This window comes from Mesoplodon mirus (genome assembly GCF_964341445.2).
Source record: "Mesoplodon mirus genome assembly, chromosome: 5".
NCBI lineage: Eukaryota > Metazoa > Chordata > Mammalia > Artiodactyla > Ziphiidae > Mesoplodon > Mesoplodon mirus.
Genome location: NC_138980.1, coordinates 17,554,279 through 17,575,263, shown reverse-complemented (window position 1 = coordinate 17,575,263; position 20,985 = coordinate 17,554,279).

Genomic DNA, 20,985 nt, shown 5'->3' with positions numbered 1-20,985 from the left:
GTTTTCTCCTCTCATTCGTGGAATGCAATTGTATCTTGCAGGCCTCATGTTTAATTAGGTCTGTAATTCTTTTTAAAATCAGCACTGACAGGGTACTGAACTATATTCAGAATACATTTTCATCCCACGTGGGTCTCAGGCACACCTCCCTGCAGCTGTGTGATGTTGGCAGGGCCATGTGTGGTCTTTATTTTAGGGATCCAGAGATTGAGGTTCTCACAGGGTGCTGTCTTTGCCTAAGTCAATGGCTTGGGCCAGGTCTGCTATTACTATTATTGTTGGGGTTTTTCCCCTTCTTATTTGTAATGGATCCAGAAGAGCTGTTTGTCAGAGAACATTCCCTCCTAAGTAGACGCTGGGTGCTGGCTACTGAATTCACACACATCATCACGTCTGGGGCATCTGGGGGAATCCAGGCCCACAGGTCCAGGACTCCACAGGTTCATCACTGCTTCCCTCTCTGTCTTGGGTTCAGTTTCAATTGTCAGCAAAGCTCTCTTATCTCCCCAGTGTGTCTGGAAGAAGAGGGTCATCCCATCTGTCCCTACAGACAGAAACCAAGGCCAGGAATAGAATCCAGTGTTTCCCAGAATGGCCAGCTTGAATCAAATTTAGCCCATGGGAAGAGTCATTCAGAGGGTATAAAACAGGCTCTTTTCCTATTCCTTGCAGACCTCGAGGGACACAATTTGAAAGTGGGATGAGGGTAGATGCATGCCATCAGGTAATAAATCGCTACTCAAAAGAATAACAGAAAGTACTGACTTCATGGAGGAAGAGGCACTGTACAAATTCTTTGGTGATTAGGAAACATTTCCTCTTCCTCCGTATGACTCGAGCCTCCATGTTCTCTGAGGATCCATGCTTGCTCATGGGGTTCACGTGTGTGCATGTGGATGGGTGCGTTTGTGTGCGTGTATGTACACGCATGCCAGTAGTTCGTGTTCAAGACAACGTAGGTCCATCTATGTCGCATGCTCAGTGAGGTAAGGCAGACAGAGAAAGACAAATACCATGTGATATTGCTTATATCTAAAACAAAGATGCAAAGGAACTCATACACAAAACAGAAACAGACCCACAGGCGTGGAAAACAAACCTATGGTTACCGAAGGGGGGAAGGATAAATGGGGGGTTTGGGATTAACAGATACACATTATTGTATATAAAATGTAACACATAAACAACAAGGACCTACTGTAGAACACAGGGAAATATACTCAATAGTTTGTAATAACCTATAAGGGAAAAGAATCTGAAAAAATACATATATATGTATGTATAACTGAATCCCTTTGCTGTACACCTGAAAGTAACACAACATTGTAAATCAACTATACTTCAATAAAAAATAAATCAATTAACAACAACAAAAAGAAGACAAGTTACCCTCTGAACAATGGGAAAGTAGAAAGGAGGCCTGAAACCCATGGGGAGGAAGACCACAAAGGCTCTGAATGGTGACCTCAGACCCAACTTGACCCATGCCTTGACACCTTGAGGATCAGATACCTGCTCTTCCTAAGAAGACCCACATTTACTTATCCTTGGAAGCCATGGAGAGAGGAGATTTTCCTAAAGAGGAAACAGTATTCAGGGGTGGCAACAGGTCATCAAAGGTAAATGAGAAGTGTCAGGGAAACACACAGATGGCGTGCTGGAGAGCAGATAGAAAAAGGATCCTTCCTGAGATCAATTAGGACAGTGGTTCTCAAACCATAGAACAAAACTGATAAGGAAGTGAAATCAGTTCCATTGCTCATGACAAGCTTTAAATAAAAGGAAAAATAGTAATGAAAGAACGAAACAGAATAAATTAGAATGTATTGAATGAAATAAGGAAAACTTCTCTCCTTGAAACTTTTGTTTGACACAAACTATATTTTGAAAACCCATAACGAAAAGAAGCTGACCCTTGAAAGAGAATAAGGTAGATGTATTAGTGATATCAAGGCAATGAGTCCAATGCTATTTTTATTTTGGAAAGTGACTGGCTGTTTAAGCATTTACATATGTGTTTCTCTTTAAAAGTCTTTGATTCAATAATTGAGAGTCTACATGTTCTGGAACCTGTGGTAGAATGTGAGCTAAATAAAATACAGCCCATGACCTAGAGGAGCTCACCATTTGCTGAGGAAGACTGACTTGGAAACAGATGTAACAGGAAGAACAATAATTATTGCATGAGTATTCATGAGCTTTCACTTTTTCCCATGACTGTCATGGGAAAGATCTTTGCTTGTTGAGTCAGCATCCAGAGACTGGCTAAGGGAGAGTGTAGAGAAAATAAAATAAGCCAGAGATACTAAGTTGATCTACATAAAATAGAGCTGAGAGAAAGATAAGGAGCATATTTACTTACTACAAAACTGCAGGGAGCATCATTCACATCATATTCTATGAAAGTAGCATCCTTAGATGCATTACTCTGAAGACTAGAGTAAAAATGGTGCCCTTGATGTGTGCAACTTGGGGGCCTTGATGAGGAGTCAGAAATAAACATATAAGTTAGAGGTCAGGGCTGGCTTCAGGGAGTTAGAATTTGAGAGGGAGAAAGAATGAGTGAGTTAGTTTTAAAACAACTGTTGACAGAAAGATATTGAGATAGCCAACAACTGGGAGAGAATTTCTAAGGTGTGTGCTAGTAAGAATCCATCCTCCTCTTTGCCTTTTCCATAGGGGAGCTCGACAAAGACTTTCAATACTTTTCATCACTTGCAGATTGCAAGACTCTGCCTTTTGAGGACCTGAACCTATGTTGAAGTTGGACCAGTGTATCCCCCAAGAGAGGTTTTCTTGAGTTGTACAAGCCATCATGGAATCACAGTTTAGTATGTTAAGGATTGGAGACAGAACAATAGTGTTTGAAAACACCAATGGAGAACCAATTATTTTATCCTACCTGGATGGGAGGGATGTGTTGGGGTAGAGAAAGCGGAAGCTCTTTGAGCTAAGTCCTAAAAAAGTAAGAGGAAATTAGCCTGGTTACACGGGTGAAAAAAAATTCCAGGGAGAAAGAACAGGATAGAAAATATGAAAGCTCTGATGTGTTTAGGAATTGGGATGGCTTGCCAAAGCTGGGTGATTGGGAAAGTAAAGGAAATTGGAGATTATTCTATAAAGTTAATTTACTAACAAATCTTTTTAAAAATTTGTTAAATTCTTAATCTTGAGGAAAATGGGAACCAGTGAACAACTCTACAACAAGTGGTATAGTCAGATTTTCATTTCTGAATGACCAGCAATTACAGTTTGGGGAATGGATAAAACGAAGCATGATGAAGGCAAGGTAACAAGTCTGGAGCTTGCTACAGCACCCCCATGAAAGGTGAGGGAGTGTAAACTAAGAGGGCTGCAATTGGGATGTAAATAAGATATTGGATTGGAGAGTCATCGAGGATGCTTTTATTTATTTATTTATTTATTTATTTATTTATTTATTTTTTGCGGTACGCGGACCTCTCACTGCTGTGGCCTCTCCCATTGTGGAGCACAGGCTCCAGACGCGCAGGCTCAGCGGCCATGGCTCACGGGCCCAGCCGCTCCACAGCATGTGGGATCTTCCCGGACCGGGGCACGAACCCGTGTCCCCTGCATCGGCAGGCGGACTCTCAACCACTGCGCCACCAGGGAAGCCCGAGGATGCTTTTAAATGTGGCTTTGAGGGAGACGGAAGAATCAGGATGATCAAAGTTTCTCACTGGCATGGTGGAGAGCGTACTGAACTATTACGACAACCCTTGACAAGAGCAAGCTTTGGAGAGAAGATGGTAAATTTCATTTTGGACATGTTTTGCATCTGGTTTGGTGGCTAGGAAGGAATTAGTTGGGCTGGCTTTTCTGATTCTCCAGCAAAAGTTCCTCCACTTCACACCATACTCCACACTCTCACACCCCTGTGGTCTCAGAAACTGTTCAAGCTCCCTGCCACCTCTGTGCTTGCACTCACTGTTCTCTCTTCCTAGAGGGCTCTTCTAGCCTTTGTCCAGCTGGCAAACTCCTACTAATCTTGCACACTCTACATGATGGATGTCTTCCTTAACTAACCACTATCCACTCCCCCAGTCAAGGTTGGCTTCACTCTCTTCCCAGAAAAATCCTTGGTTGCCCAATATTTTGTGTTTAACATTAGCCCAACACTTACCACATATGTTGCGTTGGCTGATCTCCCTGTCTGTCTCACCCATAAGACTGTATAGTCTTTGAAAGCAGGAATCAGACATTCCTTGAATCTAAAAAAAGACCTGGGGCAGAATAGATGCTGAACCCTTGTGGAATGAATGAATGAGTGAATAAACGAATGAGTAATAGAATTTTGGGCTGTCTTAGCTGGGGTTCAGACTAACTAATTATTTTTTCTTTCCACAGCTACTCTGCTCCTGACCTTTTCCCAAGTAACTATTTACACTTATTCATGTGTGGGGGGAGCTTTGGGGACACTAAGAAATGAACATTTTTGTTAGGAGATGGGCCAGGAGAATAAGGTGGATAAAGGTAGAGCAGTGTTTGCTTTTCCCCGGGGTTCTCTGTACTGGCTTAGAGACCTTTGGGAGGAAGGTCATAAAAGAAACTGAAAGATGTATTCCAGAACTATTCTGTACAACTCTGGGTTCAAGCAGAACTGCTTTGGAGTCCAGCTGACCAAATGTGTTGGGGTGTTGACGAAGGGTGCCCCACACCTCTGCACAGAAACCACCAGCACTCCAGCACCCTGTGGACTGGAAACTCTGGGATCTTCCATAGATGACCTTCTTGGAGTGAACATTCATGTTCTTCTGATGCACAAGAGCCATGGGGAGACTCTACCAGGTAGTTTTAGGTGGTGGATGGGAACTGGTGGGAACAGAGAAAAGAGAGGAAGAATGGAGGGCACGTTACGTAGTGACTGTCACTGACACCACATGAGTGTCAGTGACAGTCACTGGGAACTCCCAGAAATGACAGCCGACCACTTCCAAGATTCCCATGATGCCATAATATCACAGTAACTATGAACTTTGTAGACAAAGGTGGATGATGTGTGGGATATTAAAATTAATTTAACCTGTTTCTTTTTACTTTGTGGCTACAAGAAAATTAAAAATTATAAATGTGACCAGTATTATATTTCTATTTCATTGTTCTACTGTAGACTATTATGTAACCATTAAATGAATGAAGTCCATCTATAGGTACTGTCAAGGATGATCTCTAATATAAATGTACTGTTAAGTGAAGAAAGCAAGTTGTATCGCTAAATGCATAACCCAATTTATAAAAATATTTTTAAAACTATGTATACATTGCAAAGAAATATAAGGAGAAGTATCTGAAAAGGTCCCTGGAGGATGGGACCAAATGTTGTACCCAAATGGAACAACTGAGCTGAGACTCTTGAAAGGCATGAACAGGGTTAGAAGAAACCAATGGAATGGTAAACCATCCTGGGAAGGGGTATGGCCTTCGGGGAAGGAGGATGTATAAATTTGATATTTTTCTGTACTTATTTCTGTAGATTTTAAGAAAATAAGCACTATGCATTCTGTAACTTCTTAAATAGAAATTGATTATAGGACAGGTCATCATTGCTGATGGGCTGACACGGGTTCTGGAATCTTCATCAGGACCATGTCAACTGTTGGCCCATCTCACTGGACTCCCAAGCTCTGCCTTCTCTAGAGCATTATTCCATGGAGGCAGCTCCCTGACCTGTTTGATAAATGCATTGTCAATAGCTCAAGCCAACTGAAATAATAATGGGAGAAACGTCTGCTTCTGCCAAGAACTGAGAACTGGAATGACGCTGGTGAGTATTTCCTGAAGCCAAAGGAAGGTTTCCTATAATTAGAAGCAATTTGCTAGAAAGTTTACCAGGCTCTTCCAAAGCATACAATATGGCAAATTGTTAAAGCTTTCTTTATTTTTCCTTTCCTTTCATGACACACTGCAGATGGAGAGCATAGAATACTCCCTTTTCCTGGGCTGGGGCTGTTATTTTAGAGGATCATGTCTTTGCCGAGTCAGTGGAGTAAGAAGAAGAAAACCGATTTTTGTATCATTGTGGGAAATGGGAGTGAATTCAGAATCATATTCTAAACATTTTGAAGCCTTTTCCAACTGTCTCCACTGAGAGAATTCAGGTTTAGTCAAGCAGGATCTAGCAAGTGAAATATACACCAGGACCAAACTCACTGAATTCCCATTCCAGTGTGTAAGAAAATAGGAGACTCAGAATGCAGTTACACAAAGAGCTATTCCCATTTCTATATTCCAGAAGTCAGCCACAAAGACCAGAGATTCAGAGATGGGTATACTAACATCGACTGAGCACCTACCTAGTATTTCCCCAGCACTGTACCAGGCAACTTGCCCGTTCCCTGCAGTGCAGCCCTCACCATCGCTCACAGCCGACCCCCAAGCCCAGCAGCCCTGTTGTAGGTACTATCACTATCCTCTATTTATAGATGAAACTGAGACCCAGCAAGGCTAAGAAATTTTCCCAGGATTTTTTCTTGCACAATGCAAGTCTTGTCTGACTCCTAAACCAGTGCTCTTTCCTCTACACCCATCTATCCTACTTTTGGAGCCAGTCTTAAACTGATGGAAGGCTGGCTCTTAATATCCAGGCCGCCTCTATAGGATTCACAGGTCCTCCTAACTTGTGACTCTATAAGATTCACAGGTCTCTAACAGAGGGAGTAGGAACAAGCTTCCCTCTTCCCTGGTCCAGGAGCAGTAGCTCTACAGCATTTGGAATAGCCGTCTTCCTGGGAGCCTTCTTATCCAGCTTTAGCTGTCTACTTTATTTTATGACATAAGAAGTTATGCAGCCAAGCAGTTCTGAGTGAGCTCTGACTCAGGACGCAACTGTTCTCAGCCCTCCTTTCTAACCTCAGGCACGTTGTGTCCCAGAACACTGGCAAGATGGCCTCCTCAATCCTGATTTACTGTCAGTCTCTTGGAGGGAGAATGGAGGTGGGTGCTGGGGGACATGCAGCGTGTGTGTAAATTATGGCTCGAATGAGAGGTGGCTTAGATCAGAAAAAGTCCTGGATGCAAAGGAAATAAAATTAATTAATTAGCACATCCATCCATCCATCCATCCATCACCCATTGATCCATCCATATGTCACTCATCCATCTATAATCCATCCATACATTCATCCATCTACCCATCCATTCATCTATTCATCCATCCATCCCCCATCCATCCATCACCCTCCCATTCAATTATTCAACTAGTGCTATATCTGAGACAGAACAAATGAAAAGAGATTGTGTTAGGGTGGTGGGATCTTTACTTTCACATTTTAATTAAATATTTTAATGATTTTTAAAAATTTGGCTGAAGCTTTAAAGAAACTGAGGAAGATCAGTAGAAAAAGCATGGAGACAGAGAAAGACAAATATTGCACCATCTCACTTATATGTGGAATCTAAAAAAGTCAGACTCCTAGAACTAGAGAGCAGAATGGTGATTGCCAGGAGCTGGGGCGGGGGTGTGGAGGTGTTGGTCAAAGAGTATAAACTTTCCATTATAAACTGAATAAGTTTTGGAGATCTGAGGTACAGCATGGTGACAATAGATAATAATAAACTATTGTATACTTGAAATTTGCTTAGAGAGTAGATCTTAAATGTTCTTACAACTCACCAAAAAAAATGTAACTACGTGAGGAGATGGAAAGGTTAATTAGCTGGATTAGGGACATCATTTCACAATGGATTCATATATCAAAACTTCATGTAGTGCATCTTAAATATATATAATGATTATCTATAAATCATACCTCAGTAAAGCTGAAGAAAAAAGGCAAAAGCGTGGGCTTTGGCCATAGAGAGGCATGAAGTCTGACTCTGTCTCTGCCCTTTACCAGGTTACCAGCAAACCTTGACCATGGTTCTCAGCTTGGTTCCTTGTCTGCTTTATGAAGGAACCAAGCTTAATTTCTTTGGTTATGGTGAGGAATGAATGGTGTACCTGGACCAGAAAGTGCTTGGCCAGGGCTACACGTAGGAGGATTTAGGACACATTTGTTGAATAGATGAAGAAGCAGGAGCCTGCATTACGGTTTATGGGGCCTCCGTTACCCTGAGTGACAAATCCTAATTGGTTCTGTAACCAAAAGATGCCTTTTCTGGGGGGGGATTAGGTAACAAGTGGATTACGCACTGGATGGAGATTGTTAGAAGCCGGCCTTCTGGAGCGCAAGAGGGGAAGGAGAAGGATGGTATTCCATCGCCTTGCCTTAAACCTCTTTATCAAAGTGGGCACATTTTCAGCCTGATTTGCCTTTGAAACTCAGCAAGTTCACTTGACCCGGGGGTTAAGTGCTGCTGAGGCCCCAGCCGAACACTTTGTCCTAGGAATGGAAAAGTTGAGCAGGCTGTGCCTTCCTGCCAGAGGCTTAATTTGCTTATAAGATCTCCTACCCTTTGACAGGCTGGAGAGTGGCCTCTTTGGGTGCACAGGGAAGGACATCTCTCCAGGATTTTGCCGAGCCTCTCAGCCAGGAGGCTATCCTTTGTTCATACCCCTCCAACTGACAGGCACTTAGTAGGTCCCCAGCACAGCCTTTCAGAGGCAGAGTGATGGTGTCAAAAGGCCTTGGAATTTGCTTTCTGGTTAGAAGGCCTTGGGGTGACCTGGGGTCACACGGAGGCCTTGATGATTTCTAAGGGTTATTTCACCTCTCGGAGTCTCATTTTCTCAGCTGTAAAATGAGCCCATAATTCCTCCTTCTTATGATTGTTGGGAGGACTTAAATTAGATCTCGCATTTGAAAAGTACCTTCAAAAGTAAGTGCTGGGCTTCCCTGGTGGCACAGTGGTTGAGAGTTCGCCTGCCGATGCAGGGGACACGGGTTCGTGCCCCGGTCCGGGAAGATCCCACATGCCGTGAGCCATGGCTGCTGAGCCTGCACGTCGGAGCCTGTGCTCTGCAACGGGAGAGGCCACAAAGTGAGAGGCCCGTGTACCGCAAAAAAAAAAAAAAAAAAAAAAAGTAAGTGCTTATTAAGTCTTCCTTTTTCTTTGCCCTTCTTCTTTCTCTTCTTTCTTCCTCACTTTCTGAGCTTCAGACTCCTCACCTATAAAAGAGGGTGAATCACACGGCCCATTTCCCTGGGTCATTGTAAATGACAATGAAAGCCTTACTTAGCACTGGACACATCAATCAAAGCTGAATTGAAAGAAAACATCTCAAAGCACAAAAATCATTTGAATCTCCTGCCAGAGAGGATTGAGTCCATTCCCCACCTACCTCAGCTCAGAGAGGCCAGAGGCCCAGGGATGTAGTGCTTTCTTGGCAAGAAAAGGACAAAGCCCTGCAGAATGAAGAAAATTTGAACACACCTTTCCAGATTATTATATCAAGAGAGAAATGGTTTCAGCTGAAGCTGTCTGAATAAATTACTGGCAGTCAGAGGGTGAGGAAATTGAGCTGTGAATGCATTTATTTAATATATTTATATGTCAAACTTAGCTCCTGCTCTGTATATTTTTGTGGCTTTTAGACATAATATATTTTACCAGATTCTCCTTCCCTCAGGAGGCAGTTGTGCAGGTTAGGAAAAGGTCCCAGACAAATCTCCAAGTGAGATATAAATTCTTCCCTCTTCCACAATTTTTTGTAAGGAAAAGAAAAAAAAAAGACCCTTTTCAGTGAGGTACACATTTGGGGACATAATTCTTGAACTTGAATTGGAAAATATTCGAATGCAGCCTTAGGATGCTCTTCTTCTCTCTCTACTTAGTAAACTCATACATATACGTCAAAGCCTGGATCACAGTTGCTGTGTTTTATGAACCCTCCTGACCTGCTGCTAATCGTAGTGGACCCCCCAGCTGTGCTTGGACCACCCTTTATAGATCTCTCTGTCAAAGCACATGATACCCTGTATATTTCCTTGTCTATGTCTCACTAGAGGTTATGAGCTCCTGGAGGTCAGGAGCCACTTCTGATCTATGTTGGGGCCATGGAAGCCAGTACAGGACTGCCATGTAGCAGGTGCTTAGCTGATGGCTTAACGAGTGATGTACCTACATTCACTGTAATAGACAAGTGAACACAAGTTTATGGAGAAACGTGGGCAGGAGATTGTTCTGAAGGAGAGTATATGGGCCAAGAGGTAGCTCACAGTATTTCCTGAAAAGTCATCAGCGACTAGTTTTACTGGCCAAACAATATTAAGAAACAACCTGTTACTTAGTGTGGAGGTTGATCTTATTGGGTGTGAAGTCAGAAAGTAAGTTAAGAGCAGGAAAGGTCAACACTGCCCTCAAAGATCCCTTAAATCCCCATAAATAATAATTAAAAATGTCTTTGTATACCCAACCTCATAGATGATTTTCTCCATCCATCTGCTTTTGTGTTCGTGGCCTTCAATTTTCCCTTTGGTTTTCTGTTTGAAGAAGTAGGATTCCATCACCCCTCAAAAACGTTGTCTTCAGAAAACTGGATTCCACTTGGCCGTGGCAGCTGAGAAAATCTGATGTCACCCCACAGTCTTTCCATTAGTTTTGGGCACATACATAGACCATGTCAGGTGAGAGGACGTATTCACGGAGGGGAAGGCGTGAGCTAAGTGCTATATGATCTTATGCCACTGGGTCAGGTTTTGAGCAGCATTTCATATTTATTTATTTATCTTTTTATATAAAAGTACTGTTTACACTCTAATTCATTAAAATGTATACATATCCCACAATGTATATGTACACATCACACACTAGCATTTGCAAGTGACAGAACCTCTCAAAAAGTAGTCTAAGAGGCTTCCCTGGTGGCGCAGTGGTTGAGAGTCCGCCTGCCGATGCAGGGGACACGGGTTCGTGCCCCGGTCCGGGAAGATCCCACATGTCGCGGAGCGGCTGGGCCCGGGAGCCATGGCCGCTGGGCCTGCGTGTCCGGAGCCTGTGCTCCACAACGGGAGAGGCCACAACAGTGAGAGGCCCGCGTACCGCAAAAAAAAAAAAAAAAGTAGTCTAAGAGTAAGAGCGGAATTTGTCTCATTTCATCAAACTTCAACAAGTGTAAGGGTTCAGTGAAACTTGGGATGGCTGGATGTCCTCTCTCTCTCTCTCTTTTTCTCTCTCTCTCTCTTTCTTTTTCTCTTTCTCTCCCCACCCCCCCTCCTGCAGGAGACGGGCTTTCCACATGTGCTGGGAAACACAGTTGCTGCTCATCATAGATTCACAATTTTCCAGCTCTATGACTGGAAGAACAAAGAAAACTCTTCCACATGATTCCAGGAGAAATCTCCCAGGGAATAACTCCAATTGCATCAACTTAGATGACACTCCTCCCTAAGAGGGTGGATGATTGGGTCCTGGACAGACATGATATTAGCCATGACAGTGTGTGATCTGGTAGGCTTCAGGGAGGATCTGTATTTTTAAAAATTTCCTATGTGACTCTAATGTTCACACTCGATTTAGAAACACTGATCTATATTTATTAAATATGGTATATGGGTACAAAACACCCAGGGATATATTTGAAGATCCCAAGATGGCTGAAATAAATGAGCTGCTGTCTACCCTCCACTACTACTTAGCTGTCTACATTGCGCCAAGTTGAAGGATATGCAGACAAATGAGATTTGGACTCCATAATTAAGGAGCTACTATTTAGTAAGAGATACAGATACAAACAAAAGGTGACAATTGGGGATACAGAGTTTGTTATCTAAGTGCACAGGGAAGGAAGCACTAATATACTTGGAATAATTTGGGAAGTCTTTCCTGAGGAGGGGACATTTGGACTGGGTCTTGAGGGATGAATAGAAGCTTGCTGCTTAGGTTGAGCAAAGGGCATTTAGCCTCAAGGGAATGATGTTCAAGGATCCGGTGGGGCTTTAGAGCCTAGTCCTTGAGTATGTCACTTTCAAGTTAGGCTTCCTGAGTTCAAATCCCATCCTTCCCACTCAGCAGACATATGACCTCAGGAGAGATGCCCAAGTTACATACCATTTTTTGCCTAATCATCTCATTTATCAAATGGAATTAGCAACTTGATCCTCACGGGTTGTTATGAAGATCACATTAGTTGATATTGAAAAGTTGGTTAGGATTTTGAGCCATACGTAGCTGGGTGTGCATGTCTGCCTCATTGCTTGTTAACTGGGATCCCAGGAAATTTATTCTCTCTGTATCTTCACCTAAAACATTGTGGGCAGCAATAGTATAGATCTCAGGGTAATTCTGAACCTTGAATGAGATATAATGCATGGAAAATATTTGCCTCAAGATCTGGTCCATGGTATGTGCTAAATAGGCATTGCCTATCATTATGTAATCATCACTCTGCAAAGTGCTTAGTGCAGTGCTCAACACATGGTAGGTGTTCAGTTTCTTCCTCCCATTACAGAGAAGACAGCCCCGTGGCTAGGAATTGTCCTTGAACATCTCACCAACCTACAAGTCTTTGCTGAGATGCTGAGAAGGGGCAGGGAAGGTGGCCCGGAATCCACCTGGGTCAGGGCTGCGTGTCAGGCAGGGTGGTTGTCTCCGTTCAGTCCAGCTGAACTTTCCTAAGCAGAGGCCCACAGTCTAATGAATGAGAGAGCCGACACACCAGGGAGTTCATTCTGGAAGAGAATGAAAGCCCATTTGAAGAAAATAGTTCCATCAGCTTGCCCATACCACGGAGTGGCGTTCTGGCATATGTAACGGAATTACTGAATGGTGGGGACTGCAGTCTTTCTTTCCTCTGGGTGTTTGGGAAACAGAAGGAGTGTTCACATGGCCTGTACAAATAGGCAGCTGAATTATGCTAATGAGCCGCCAGGCCTGCTGAGAGGGAGCAAGCATTATGTCAGGACGGGATCAGAGTCTGGGCATCTCTATGCCCACAGGCCTGAACAATTTGTTCTATTTTCCAAGGCAGGATTCAGACCCAGGGGAGGAAAGGGAACATCACAGGGCCCAGGCAGGGCCTGGAGGACCCAAGAACAGGCAAGCTTTGCCCCTGAGCCAAACTTCATCAAGGAGAGGGCAGGGGTACCTTCACTTTACCAGGCTCCTGATTACCGTGGCCCCTCCAAACCCTGAGATGGGCAGGAAAGTGACCTGTCCAAAGTCAGACTCAGTTTCCAGCCAGGGTCTGCCGGGTGTCGAGGCCTGGGTTGTTTCACTGGCGACCTTGTGAAGCTGGTTGTGGTGGGGAGACTTTGAGTCATTCAGACGTGGGTCCTGCAATTTATTAGCCCTAGGTCCTGGAGAGGCATCTTCTTCCCTCAGAGCCCTGATTATCCCCATCTGTAAAATGGGAACAGTAATGCCTATTTCAAGGGATCATGGTAGGAATTCTGTTGCAACATGGGCTATGGAAATATTCTGAAAACTATGAATGCTATGTACACATGTGCAGATTCTTTTATTCTGAGTTCCAGAGGGACCCTGAAACCAAGAAAGAGGGTAGCAAGGAGGGTGGGGAATTAACCCTTAAAGGTGGCAGGCTAGAAATCCAACAGGGCAGAGTCTTGGCACATGGGGATGGGAAAGAAATTCAAGACAGGGAGCCTCTAAAGTACCTTGTGAGCCCTTCAAACATGGTGCCCGGCAGACCAGGACCTCTCTGTGTTCCCAGCTCCTGGACCTACATGGTGATGCTTTAACATGTAAATGACTGCATGAATGACAAATCAGGCTAAAGCTTCCCACCAAAGCCACAGACCTTCATACAGTGTGGAGCGTGGCTGATGAGACTTCCCTCAACTTCGACATGGCTTTGAGACATCACATGTGTTTTTGTTTTTGTTTTGTTTTGGTGAATTATTCTCTTAAGGTTTCCTTAAATGTGTCCCATTTTCTGAGAGTCCAAGGCAGGTTCTTTGTCGCCTATCTGCTCAGGATATTTCATTCTCACATGTGCCTTTATCCTCTTTGTAAACCAAAGAGGAAAGAAATGTGCGAGGGTGGGGTGTATGTATTTCTAAATGTAAAACCTTTTTTTGTGCCTTCAGGTGAAGAGAAAGTTCCAAAGCTGTGGGGCCTGAGAGCAGGCGGAGGCTGGAGTCCTGGACAGCCTCACCCAGGACAACCTCTGCACTGGGCTCCAGGAAAACTGGGAGCGGTGGGTGGGGAAGCCTGCAGGGTTGTAGACCAGTCAGGACACAATCGCCCATCACAGGCTGGAGGTGGGAGAGTTTAATCTTCTTCAGGAAATCCTCAGGGTGTAAAAAGTCAGGCCTGATATTATAAAAAAACACTGCAGAGAGGTTTTAATGGGAGCGGACATATCAGGAGCGCTCTCTAGCTCCAATTTTCTCATTATAAAACTGACCGAAGTGTAAAAAACATGCAATGCACATTGAATATCTCTAATATGTGGCTGCCTTTTAGCCTCCGGAGAAGGACGGGTATTCATTTTCATAAATTACTTTTTAACTATTTTTTTTTTCAAAGGACAGGGGGTGGTGAAAGAAAACAGAGACAAAACAGATGCCTTCAGCCCTTTGATCAGCCTCACTGCAGACAAGCAGGCTGCCTGCTAGCACCTTTTTAACTAGAGCTTGCCAGGAGGAAAATGGGTGGTTTTAACTGCAATTACAGTGCCTGCTGAAGGCCTGTCATCACAGCCAGAGGGACCTGATCCCAAGCAGCTCGGGTGCCTCCAGAATTACAACCAGTGGGGCAGAAAGCTAAATACCCCCTGTGGCCAGTGTCTTCCACAGGCCCAGAAGCTCTGGGCCAGTCCCCCATCCCCCTGCCATGTCCCCCACCCCCGTTGCTAGAAATATAGAAAACTAAGATCATATACGCTAGCTCGGCCGGGCCAGACAGAAGAGAAAGGGGCGGAAGACAGCAGCCTTATCTCACACCCAGGAGCCGGGGAATGCGGCTAGAAGGGAGGGGAGGATGGAAGAGGCAGAGGTCAGATTTCTGGAGCATCCTGAGCAGAACAGGAGCAGCCTACCTGGACTAGAGCCACTTGCCAAAGAGGCTGAGAGAATTCAGGGCTGGCCTTTGGGATATTAAACGTTAAATAGCCACCGACTCGGAAGAGGAGATGCTAATATTTTCTCAGGCCCCCATCCTCAGGCTCTGCCCTAAGCAATTTATGTGTTTTGTCTCTGATATTCAGCTGGTCTCTGCGCATGCCCAGGGCCGGGCATGGAGCCAGGCACACGGTAGACCCTTGAAAAAAACCAATTAGGTCTAAATGAGGGACTGCCAAACTTTTAGAAAGAGAAAATTGAGGCTCAGAGAAGTTCAGTGGCCAGCCCGTGGTAACCCAAGTAGGGTTTGGGGGTGATGCTAGAGGTGGGATTGGGGTCCAGGCGGACCCACCCACAAAGCCAGTTCCTCCCAGACGTCTGAGCTGCCCGTCTGAGACAGAGTGGCGTGCTTCCCCATGGGGAATATGGGTCCGAGATGCTACCCTGACTCTCTACGCTGACTCCCTCGCTGGGGTGAGACACTTACCTCTGGAGAGGAATTTAAAGGGATGTCCAAAAAACTCAGTAATCAAGAGAAGTAATGTTATGATGCAATGTTTTCCAATGTCAAAGTTAATGCAAAAATCATGATGGACAAAATACCAAATTTTACAATAGAAGCAGCATAGGTTTTACAGATGTCTCCTTTTGCCTTAGACTCCACTGTGACTTGGCATGACACGGCTGACTTAAGTTGGTGAGTGACCTTGGGCATCCAGTTTCCCTCTCTGGGCCTCAGTTTTCCAGTCTGCTGAAAGGGGGCATATTGTGGGCTTCTGGGGACCTTTCCAACTCTGACATGTTGGAGTAGGGTTCAGGTCCCAGCTTGGCCCATTGGTGGCTTCGACTGTGTGCGCGGGCCCTGCAGAGGCCTACTGGTCTGCAGCTGTGACATTGGGGAAGGTATGTGGGGGAGCACCCACCTTCTCGTCCTTTTGCAGCATCTCGGTTGAGTTTCAAAAGCGCATCCCCAAGAATGCACAGGAAGGTGCTGGGAACCGAAGTCAACTACAGACATGACGTTGGTGCGTTTTTGGCTCCGTGGGACAGGGATGGCTTGAGGGGAGCTCTGTCTGCTTTTTGTGGCGCTGGAGGCATGGACAGCCCATCACAGCCCAGATGGACAACCATCACTGATGGTTCTGACCTGTCTTCCTGGGAGGCCAGCTCTTGGGGTCACTGCTCTTCATTTATGTGGCTTTTAAAATTTATCCCCAACCCCCATCAGCAGAAATTCCTTTATTTTAAGAACAATGAGGAGAACAGCTGGGGAACTGTTGCAGTGATTTGCTTAAATTTTTTTGACATTTGCTTATTGCTTTGTAATTTCATTTCTGATTCTGTCTTCTCCCACAAATGAGTGCAATAGATTAGTTCCAGCCATTCACTAGCTCATTCATTCATTAATTCATTGAAATAAACAGTTACTAATACTGACTGAGAGGACTGACAGTCCTTGAATGCCCTCCTGGCATATAGCACCACGCTGGGCAATCATCTATTGACCCACCCCTTGATTCACCCAGTCCCAGTGTGTATCATATACCTACTACATGCCAGGTGCTGGGCTGAGCTCTGAATTTACACTATGGAACAAACCAGACTCATCGCTAGTCTTACAAAACTGAGGACAATCTGGGGAGCCTGACAGTAACCAAACAGTAATAAGTAAACTGTAGCTCCCACCTCTGTGATGGTTAATGTTATGTGCCCACTTGACCTGGCCACAGGAAGCCCAGATATTTGGTTAACCATTATTTCTAGGTGTGTCTGTGTGGTTGCTTCTGGATGGTATTAGCATTTGAATCAGTAGACTGAGTAAAGCAGATTGCCCTCCCAATTGAGGGTGGGCCTCATCCAATCAGTTGAGGGTCTAAATAAAATACAAAGTCCTCTGAAGGAGGACTTCCTCCTTCCTCTGAAGGAGAATTTGCTCTCTCTCTGCCTGGCTGCTGAGTGGGGACAGCAATCTTCTCTTGTCCTCTGACTGGGACTTACACTGTTGGTTCTCAGGCCTCAGGATTCAGACTGGAATTATACCACCGGCTTTTCTGTGTCTCCAGCTTGCAGATGACAGATTATAGGACTTCTCAGCCTCCATAACTGTGTGAGGCAATTCCTTATAATATATCTCTCTCTCGATCTCTCTCGAGATAAGTAATGTTTTAATGCAATATTTTCCAACGTGGTGTGTGTGTGTGTGTGTGTGTGTGTGTGCATGTACGTGTGTGTATTCTGTTTCTGCTAGTCTGTTCTCTGGAGAACCCTGACTAATAACACCTCTGAGAAGAGCTGAAAAGAAAAGGCACACAGTGCTCAGAAAGCATGCAACAAGAGGATCCAGCCTGGTCCGGAGGGTCAGGAGAGGCTTATCCCAGGAAGTGCTAAGGGGGCTGGAATCTGAGAAATAGCTAGCAGTTAACTAAGTTAGGAGGGAGAGAGAAGAACATCTGGCACAGAGGATAGTATATGCAAAGGTGCTGAGGTAAGGAGACAGGTGACTGAGAACTTGGAATAGGGCTTAGGTGGCTGGCGTGCAGAGAGCCACGGGACTTGGTATGGAATGAGGCTGCAGAGTACCTGGCGTCCAGATCATGCAGAGCCTCATAGGCTGTGAAGAAGAGTTGGGTTTTGACATTACCACACTGAATGCAGTAGCTGTTTCTGTTACTATTGTTACCACAATTTTTCAGATGAAGAAAATAAGGCTCAGAGAGGTTTACTCACTGATCCAGCAAACGTTTATTGAACACCTACTATGTGTCAGGTGCTATACTGGGTGCTGGAGAAATAGCTGTGAGCAGGGAGCTTTCACCCGTACAAGTGACAAAGAAGGAATGGGGACTTGGGTCTGCATGTCCCAAAGGCTTTGCTGCTTGCATATGTCCCAGCTTCCTGGGCCCAGCACTGGGATGAAAGGTGACCACCGTCCTCCCCCTCAAGTGCTCAGAGTCTGGCGGCCAAATGCCTTGCTTCTGTGGTTTGTTCGCCAGACCCAGCACCTCAGCCCCCTCAAGATGTCACAGCAACACCCCAAATTTCCAAAGAAAAAGGCTGAAACTGAGGAGCAGGGTTGCGGACCTGGCCAGGAAAGTGGCACAGGAAATTTCCACAGACTTTCAGCTGTTAAGGTAAATCTAGACACCGCCTCCCCAGGCCAATCTCATTTTCATTTTTGTGGATTAAAAATAGATTCTTTGCTGCTCCTTTTTTTCAAGAGGTGGAAGCTGTTTCCCCTCCTCCTCACTCTAGACTGTCCTTGTGACCTACTTGGACCAATGCCATCAGTGTGGTACAAGTGACAGCCTTGTCTTCCCTGCTGGGGGAAGATCACCTGAGGTGAAGCAGCTGAAGGTAGCTGCTGAAGGATGGGAGAGTGCGTGGCGGGTAGAGGGCAGGTGGAGGACGCTGAGGATAAGAGGAGACAGCTAATGCAGTCCCATGAGCAACCCCAGGTGAGACCAGCAGAGGGACTGCCCAAAGGCCCCACAGACTCATGAGAAGTTATAGATCACTGTATTTTAAGCCACTAAGTTTTGGGGTGGTTTGTTGTCTATCAGGAGATAGCTGAAAGACCCCTGGGTGTGCTTCCAGGAATAATGTAAAGAATGATCTACGGAAGGAGGACGCCTGTTGTTTTTACTCAGCATCCCTTTCCCGTCCTTCCACTAAATGCACCCCAGTTTTTCCCAGGGTTCCTCAGGGAACCACCCCTTCCCCCAGTCTCAGGTGTCATAGAGGAAACTGATCCTCCTTTAGCTCCAGGGGTGGCAGTTAACTCAGAGGACCGGTCAGTCAGAGCAAGGCTTTCCCCCTCGGCCACACTGATTGGTTCAGAGATGGGCACACGATCCAGTCAGAGCCAATCAGAACTATTATTTCTGGGACATTTGCTCAAAATATCAGGAAAGAAACAGGTAGGTTCTTTCTGGCTGGAGTTGAAACTGAGAGAAGGTGAGCCTGAAGTTGCTCATGGTGATTTTGCCATGACATGGGGAGAACCTGTTGGAAAATTGAGCTCATACTGAGGAAGCAGGACCACGAAGTGAAGAAATATTGTGGAGATGTCATTTGGACACCTAGATATAGCCACACCTGAAGCAATGCTGATTCTGAACTTTCGGGTTGTGTGACCCCGCAGGTTTTTCCTTGCAGTGGCCACGAAAATGTGCCACCCAAACCTGCCGCCGTGCAAGCATAGATGACTGACAGAACCTCTGCATCTTCCACTGCATTTGCTCCTAGGCTGGCTTCCCGCCTTTCCCTGCAACACTGGGCTGCTTCTAGCCAAAGGCTGAGCATCTGGGAGCACTAGTACTGTCCCATGCGCCACCGTCCCTGGTGACTTTGGTTCTAAGATTCCCCACTGGGAAACTTTGTTAGAAATTGCACTGAAGTCTGAAACTCTACCTAGCCTTCCCTCCTTCCTTCTCTCCTTCACAGGATCAGAGCTGAATCAGCCTGCTCCCTCCCCTTGAACCTTCCCAAGTGTATCTGCCATTAAATCTCTTGCATGTCTGTTTCCATCTTGGCATCTGCTGCCTTGGAAGACCTGAACTGACTCCCCTATCCCTTTTTATTACTTTCTTAATCCAGTTTGACCTGGGTTTCTGACCCTTTCAATTGGACCATTTCTGACAAACACAATTCTCCACTAAGGCACTGGGTCTTGACAGAAGGTGGCAGAGACCACTGGAGGGTGTGGTTAGATCTCTGTGGTGGAGCCCCACTCCCTCCAGGTGCATGGTGAGGGGTGGACTGGAAGGGGAGACTGGAGGAGGGAGACCGGTCAGGGCCCCTGAATAGTCCAGGGGACATTATGTGTGAACCAAGCCAGGCAGTTTAAGTGTGGATGGAAAGGAGAGGATGGATTTGGAAGGTATTTTCAAAGAAATCTTAATAGGATTTGAGGACTGGTTGGAAAGAAGAACGGGATGGGTGGACAGGGAAAAGCAGAAAGATCTCTGAGGCATCAACTTTGCAAATGACAATGATGATGAGGCCTCTCTATGGAGCGCTCCCTGCGGGTGCTTATCTTACCTAATATTACAACTGCCCTAGGAGGCATGCCATTATTATCATTAGCATTTTAAGCCCATTTTGCAGATGAGAAAACTGAGACTTACTGAAGTTTAAAAAACTTTCCCTATGTCTGACAGCTAGCAGGTGATGTTGCTAGGATTTAAACCCAGGTCCATCTGGCTGTAAAACTCAGTGTTCTCAGCTGCTACCCTGTGCTTCACCATCTGAGCTGCCACTTACCAGGACAACCTCAGATTCACTCTCTCTGAATGGACAGAGAGACAGCCCAGATTTCCTCACCACCATTCATCTTTGTTCTTTCTTCTGTGTCATCAGTTGGATTCTTTATGTAGCTGGTTCATTGGCTGGAGGGAGAAACAGAGTAAAAAAAGACCTTGACAAAATGTTCTTTACTTCCCTGTGATATTATTATTGTGTTTACATGTTGCACACATTGTATCTTAACAAGTATTAGCAACATTGAAATGAATACCAGCCCCTCCATTCCAGTGCCCTCACTTCCCCTTGTGTCCACCAGGTCTCATCCTTATGTGGATGTGCCATCACCTGGCACAGGCAGCTGACTTTTTAAAATGAACTGCTATGCAATTTTGCTGCCTTCTTGGAAAGGAAAGGGATTTTGCAGAGAAAGCCATCCCCCTCTCATCCTTTGGCAGTGAGGGATGTAAACATCTCTGATCACACCTTTTGACAAACATGGAAGCTCACTTCTTTCTACCTGTCCCATCTTTCCCAGGTAGGTCCCTCGTGGATCATATTCTGTCTTCTTTCTTCCTCGTCTCCCACCAGCAAACACACACCACACTGCATCCCTTTTCGGTGGGAAATGCTGACTTCTCTTCTGTTCAGATATTCGCTGGCCTCTCCTTGAAACAGGGATGTGAAAACCAGAGACGAGAAAGCAAATTATCATGGTCAGCAGTGATCAAAAATAAATGGGGCAAAACTGTCTCGAGGAGAACTGATGAAAACCAGCTGTGTCCAGGGAGATGTCTGGCCTATCTTGTTTTTGTAAGGGAAC